The sequence below is a fragment of the Ruditapes philippinarum genome, unplaced genomic scaffold, assembly GCF_026571515.1.
Source record: "Ruditapes philippinarum isolate M1 unplaced genomic scaffold, ASM2657151v2 ctg11011_1_1_1_1, whole genome shotgun sequence".
Classification (NCBI taxonomy): Eukaryota; Metazoa; Mollusca; class Bivalvia; order Venerida; family Veneridae; genus Ruditapes; species Ruditapes philippinarum.
The window spans coordinates 52,150-58,149 of NW_026861895.1; the positions used below are offsets into that span (position 1 = coordinate 52,150).

Consider the following 6,000-nt stretch of genomic DNA (forward strand, 5'->3'; position numbering starts at 1 on the left):
AGAAAGCAGCAGAAAAAATTCCCAATTTCAAGAGAGATTTCACAAAATATTGGGACTTTGTCTTTGAAAAAAAATGTTTACCTTTCGGTAAAATTTGATATACTCCAATTGAAATAACACAGAAATAGTTTTAATCAAGTTAAATGGTTTTTGCGCATGTTAACCGGATTTTAGTGATAATTAATAGAAAAATCACACATACAGGATGCGCATATAAAGCAGACATCAACATCACGTGGTTATTTGCCGCCAATGAAAGCAAATCTCGCAAATATCGAGATTTATGTAACTACCCTACTGTAAACAAAATGGTCAGATATCATAATCAACCGTTTACAAAAATGAAGCGAAATGCCAGGTAATATTTCAACTTTATCCCACAGAATTATGATACATGTATATCACGTTGAATTACATGAGTTTATTTCAGAGAGGTACATTTGCCGTTATTTGATAATTTTTTGCTTCTATTTTAAATGTCAAGCTCCTGTGAATAAAAATGGTAAAGGGTCAACTCTGCCCTATACCAACTTACCCGTCTGTAGATTTTCCACAGTATTTCTGGAAAAACTCTGGAAAATAACTGATTTTCCATGAATTTCCATGAATTTTCATGGAAACAAGCTTTTTCCACACTATTTACAGAGTACTCTGGAACAATTTTCATGGAGAACTCTGGAACTTGACTTTTTCATCAAAGAAATAACCATGAAACAGTTCTTGAAACTCTGGAAAGTTAACACTTAGACAATTTTCAAGGAGTTTTACTCTGGAAAACACTTAGTCATTTTTGAGAAAGTTTTGGACTTAGGAAGTTTTCATTTTATTTCTGCATTTACATATACTTCACTTAATACATTTAACTTTAATATTTTTTCCTAAGTTACAAGGCATAAAAAATAATCTTTTTAATATAAGACAGTTTTCTGGTTTTAAGACATAATGAAAATAAAGACAATTTAAAATATTGCATTGACACAATTGTAAATTGTTGAAACAGCAAGAACAAATGAATTTAATTACTTAGCATTGAAATTGGTCATACATGTGTACTCATTGTAATTAAAAGTAGCAGTTAGCAAAATAAACACTTATAGTTAAACAAAATGAAACCGTAATAAGCCCCTCAAGAGCTCAACCGTTTCTTTTTTTATTGCAAAAAAAAAAAAAAAAAAAAAAAAACAAAAAAAAAAAAGAAAAAAACACATGCAACTCCATTGCCACACTTTGGCATTGAAAACGCATTAAGGTATTTTTTCATTTAACTCTCATTATTTTCAAGGTATCTCATATCAAGCCTCAGATCTGAGTGGTTCATTATTATATATTACCCTAAGTTAGAAAAAAAATAAATACAAAATTAAAGAGAAACAAGTTAAATTTAAGAACAAATGTAATTGTTATGCACTTATGTTTCTTTATTAATTGATGATAAATTTATTATGTATCTCTTTTGAAGCATATATTTTATCTATATATTCATCCTGTGTAGAAGTAACTTATACATAAATGTATACATGGTATAGTGATTAATTTCTGGGACATTCAAATCAGCATCAGCCACAATTTAAATATTTATGACCCCTCAAGTGGAACCCACTGTTTTCATAAACACCAAAGTTAAACTCTTCTATCTGATATAAGAAAATAGAAAGAGGTAAAGCAGGTTTACAACATACTTTATTACACTGTAGTTCCCAAGTAACTTAATACCCTTGCAGAACAAATCACAGGTCAGAACACTCCTTCCAGGCGGGTCATTTGAACAGCTCATTGAAAGATAATGTTTATTAGTGCTTATAACTGCTTAAAAGTTATAACTTGAAAAATTATGTTTGAGCATTGGATATTAGATCAAATAAGTCTAAACTGGACAAATTTACAAAAGTTTTCTGGAAATATGAACTTTTAAACATGTGTATTTCATGATTCAGTTAAAATGGAGGGAACTACATGTATATCATTGTATATATAACCATTTCTAACAGTAAGTACAAATGTATTTTTACTTTTTAACACTCATTATTTTAGTTTTTTTTTCAAATTTTCTTTGCAAGTATACACGGTTTTAGTGATTGTATTTCTACATACATGTATCTTTTCAATATTTATAGTTTAGAAAATCTTTTTCATTTTTAAACAATGGCGGGAAATTTTAAATCAGAGATTATAATTTTCCATTCAAAATATTTGTGATTGAAACAGATTCCATATGAAGCAATGAATTTCCAAATTCACATTTAATAAAATTCATAATATGCCTTAATTGTAATTTCTTGTTACTCATGTGCATATGTTTATTTTTTCAACATATTAGGTTGCAAACTTTCAAGTCTTGGAGTCACATGAGATGTTTCAACTCAAAGGATGTCAGATGAGGGAAAAGTGATAAATGTACTGTTGAATACAGAATGCTTACAGAACTATCCTGGTAATAATTTAGTTTGTTTTGTTGAAAAAAGTCGAAGTAACATGTTTTCATATAAATGCATGCTATTTTCCAAACACTGAACAAAATGTTGTTCTTCATGTTTTATGCATATATTATTGTTATACTGACTCCACTGAACACATCTCTATTCTGACTCCACTGAACACATCTTAAACTTTCAGTGGTAATTAAGTACTTGTTAAAATCATTTAGTAATTTAAACTGCCATTACATAAAGTTGTCATTACATAGATATAGGAAAAGCAGGGAAATAATTGACACAAATTTATCATAATGTTGATTTTGACCAAAAAAAAAAATATTTTCATCAAAGCATTGTATTTACTTGATAACTCTGTGCTGATATTCTGCAAAAATCATTGAATTGAAAGTTTTCCATCTTATAACTTTTTTCACCCTTTCATGTTTTTTTCAATCCTATTTAAACAATACTAATTATATTGACATTGTGCATATAACTCAAGTGCATGTATTTATATACAATTTATTCATATTTTTCAGTATCCATCAGAGAGGTCACACCACAAGTCAAGAAGATGTTGCATCATGTGAAGTGAAGGATATATACATGTGTACTAGATGGGTGTTAAATTACATTTGTTTGAATAAAACACTCTGACTTACTCACTTAGAAATAATTGTGAACTGTGCAAATTACTATATGTGTTTGAATTCTTGATGACTAGAGTGCTTTTTTGGAATTGCTAATAAAAACATATTAAATGCAAATTAAAAGGTCATTTTATTTCATTATGCAACCTGATCATTTCAGTAATCCCAAAATGTTCCAGAGTGAATTCCATAGTATTTCAAGAATTATTTCAAGGCTAATGGCATCTTACCCCATATCCTATTTTTAACTGCGGAACTTTTTACACAGCGGCTCCGGAACATTTTCAAGAGTAACTCTGGAACATTTTCCAGAGTAACTCCGGAACATTTTCCAGAGTAGCTCTGGAACATTTTTTCCGGAGTAGAATGTCATTTTAGCAGAACAATTTCAAGAGTTGCTTTGAAAACTCTGGAACATTTTCATGGAAAACTCTGGAAAAGTTTCATGAAAAAAGCTCTGGAAATTCATGGAGAAATTCGCGATTTTCTTTTCAGTTTTCCTTGAACAACTCCGGAAAACTAGTCCGAATTATCCAGAGTTGGCAATTTCCATGAAAATTCCGGAAGTTTTCATGGAAATTCATGGAAAATGTACCGACGGGTAGCACGGGTCAACTCGGCACGGGTCAACTCGGCCCTCTATTAAAAACTTATATTAGGATACAGATTGTTTAGATTGTTTAGTTAATAAAAAATTAAGGAGTTAATTATTATAAAAGTATTCAGAAGTACGATCAATTACAAAGAGAAATTGAAAAGGTTGGCACTCTGTGTACATGTACGTATTGTTTGAAATTATTTTGGTTAAGAAAAGAGATTAAAACAGTACGATACATGTTAAATTAAGTTTTTGGATCGAATTTGTATGACAATAGATGTTATTGTATTTAATACTGTTTGTTCTTTAATACGATCAATGCTGTTTTAACGATATTTTTTACTGAAAACATCTGAAGTAGACAAAACAAGCTTACATGTATAAATTGTAAACTCTTCCTTTCTCTACAAATTCACAAACAAATTGGTACTTTCGTCAATAAAACTTTTCTTGAGTAGAGGTCTATTGCTGTGAAAATGTTAAACAATGAAAGTTATGATGAAAACATATAGTAATCATTACCAGTTATATATAATTATGGGCAGAGTTGACCCGTGCAGCGGTGCTGAGTTCTTATTTTACAGGTTTTTTTTTCACAATTTCATGACGCATCGTGCTTTTTTCCACAAAATGAACAGGCCCAGGCCCCTTCACAATTTTGACAAAAATGCCCTGTATTTGATAATCACTTTTAATTCTATGTCAATCATTCCCCACAAAAAATAATAAAAAACATATACATATATATTAAGTAAAGGTATGTAACTCACTGCTCATATTTCAGCACTCATCTTATTATGAAATCCATAACTTCAAAGCTCAAACACCAATTTTCAAAAAATTGATACTAATGGTAGGGAATTTATTACTGACTTAAAGGTAAAAATATGTCATTACCATAACTTCAAGTTATAAGAAGATAACATTAGGTGGTCTGGAAGAGACCACAAGAGTCAGTCGACAGAAATATTACCGCTGAAGTTTTGGGAAAATTACCCGACTGAACGGCAGTTTATTCGCAATGAATGAATATTGTTTTATATTGCGCATGAATGAATATTGTTTTACATGTATATTGCGCATATAAATATATTTTTTTTCATATACACTTGTAATACAATTAAATTATTATTTGCAATAACTGTTCAATCAAAACATCACACGTAACTATAACAAACCGTTTTTTCAGATTTGTCAAATTCTCAATCCAAAATGAAAGCGTTGTAATCTTGATAATAGTGTCAAAGTTGCAAGCAAGTTGTTGTAAGTTGTAACGTCTTTCTTGTTCATGCTTATGATTTGTTGTTTTATTTGTATAAAAGATAAATGAGCCGCGTCACGACAAAACCAACGTAGTGCGTTTGCGACCAGCATCCGCGCAGTCTGATCAGGATCCATGCTGTTCGCTATCAGTTTCTCTACTTGTAAAATGGTTGGTTAGTAGACAGCATGGATCCTGATCAGACTGCGCATCCTGATTATAAATAGTTTTCCCGTAATTACTTTCAACACAAATTGGATTACTTTAATGATATGTTGTATGGATGATAACAAGATTCTTTCTGATCTTTTTTTATTTTAATTGTGAGTATAAGTTTGGGATATGATATTTATTCGATTGCCAGTTAACTCCCAGTTCTATCAGGCAAATACCTGAGATTGGATAAGTATCACACTTTTCCCAGCTGGTCTCTCAGTTATTTACAGTATACTGTATATCTTAACTGATTTCTTGGCAAATAATTATTTATTTATTCAAATTTATTATTTTTCGAAAAAAAAATGGATGTTGACCACACTATCTTTTTCGTAGCAAATAGCTACTAGATATCATCTCTCAAAATTATTTATTAAAATTCATTCAAATTTGTCAGAATAACCAACAATAACTCTAGTATATACATTTTTTGTTTTTATAGAGAAAAGATAATCCAACGGTCGTAATATAACATAATCAACTTTGAACTCTTTTTTTTATCTCAATTGCTACACGTGTTAAGCAACCAGATTCCAGATACTGAACATACTGAATCTCATTTGCCCATATACATGATATCTATTTATCTATCTATCTCTGGAGACTGCCAAACATTTACATGGTAAAATATACATTTCAAAAATAACATTTAAAGTAAACTATGCGTTGTCATTTTATGCAAATATTAACAAACATTTACTCAGCATGAAACATATTGATACGATAGAGAATGTTTATAGCCTGTAAGATTTTACCATACACTTAAGCAGTAACCTAAGTTTTGTTTACGTCTCATATACATGTATATCCACCTAGCACATCTTATATAGAGAATATCCAGTGTTTGTAAACATCTCTCAG

General features: G+C 30.1%; 1 long non-coding RNA gene across 1 annotated transcript; it reads left to right on the forward strand.

Annotated features, from left to right (window-relative positions):
* The first annotated feature begins 1,806 nt into the window (after nucleotides 1-1,806).
* Nucleotides 1,807-3,075, forward strand: LOC132717289 (uncharacterized). Its single transcript, XR_009623939.1, has 3 exons — nucleotides 1,807-1,987; nucleotides 2,318-2,431; nucleotides 2,954-3,075. It is a non-coding gene; the product is annotated as an uncharacterized LOC132717289 (long non-coding RNA).
* The last annotated feature ends 2,925 nt before the right edge of the window (nucleotides 3,076-6,000 follow it).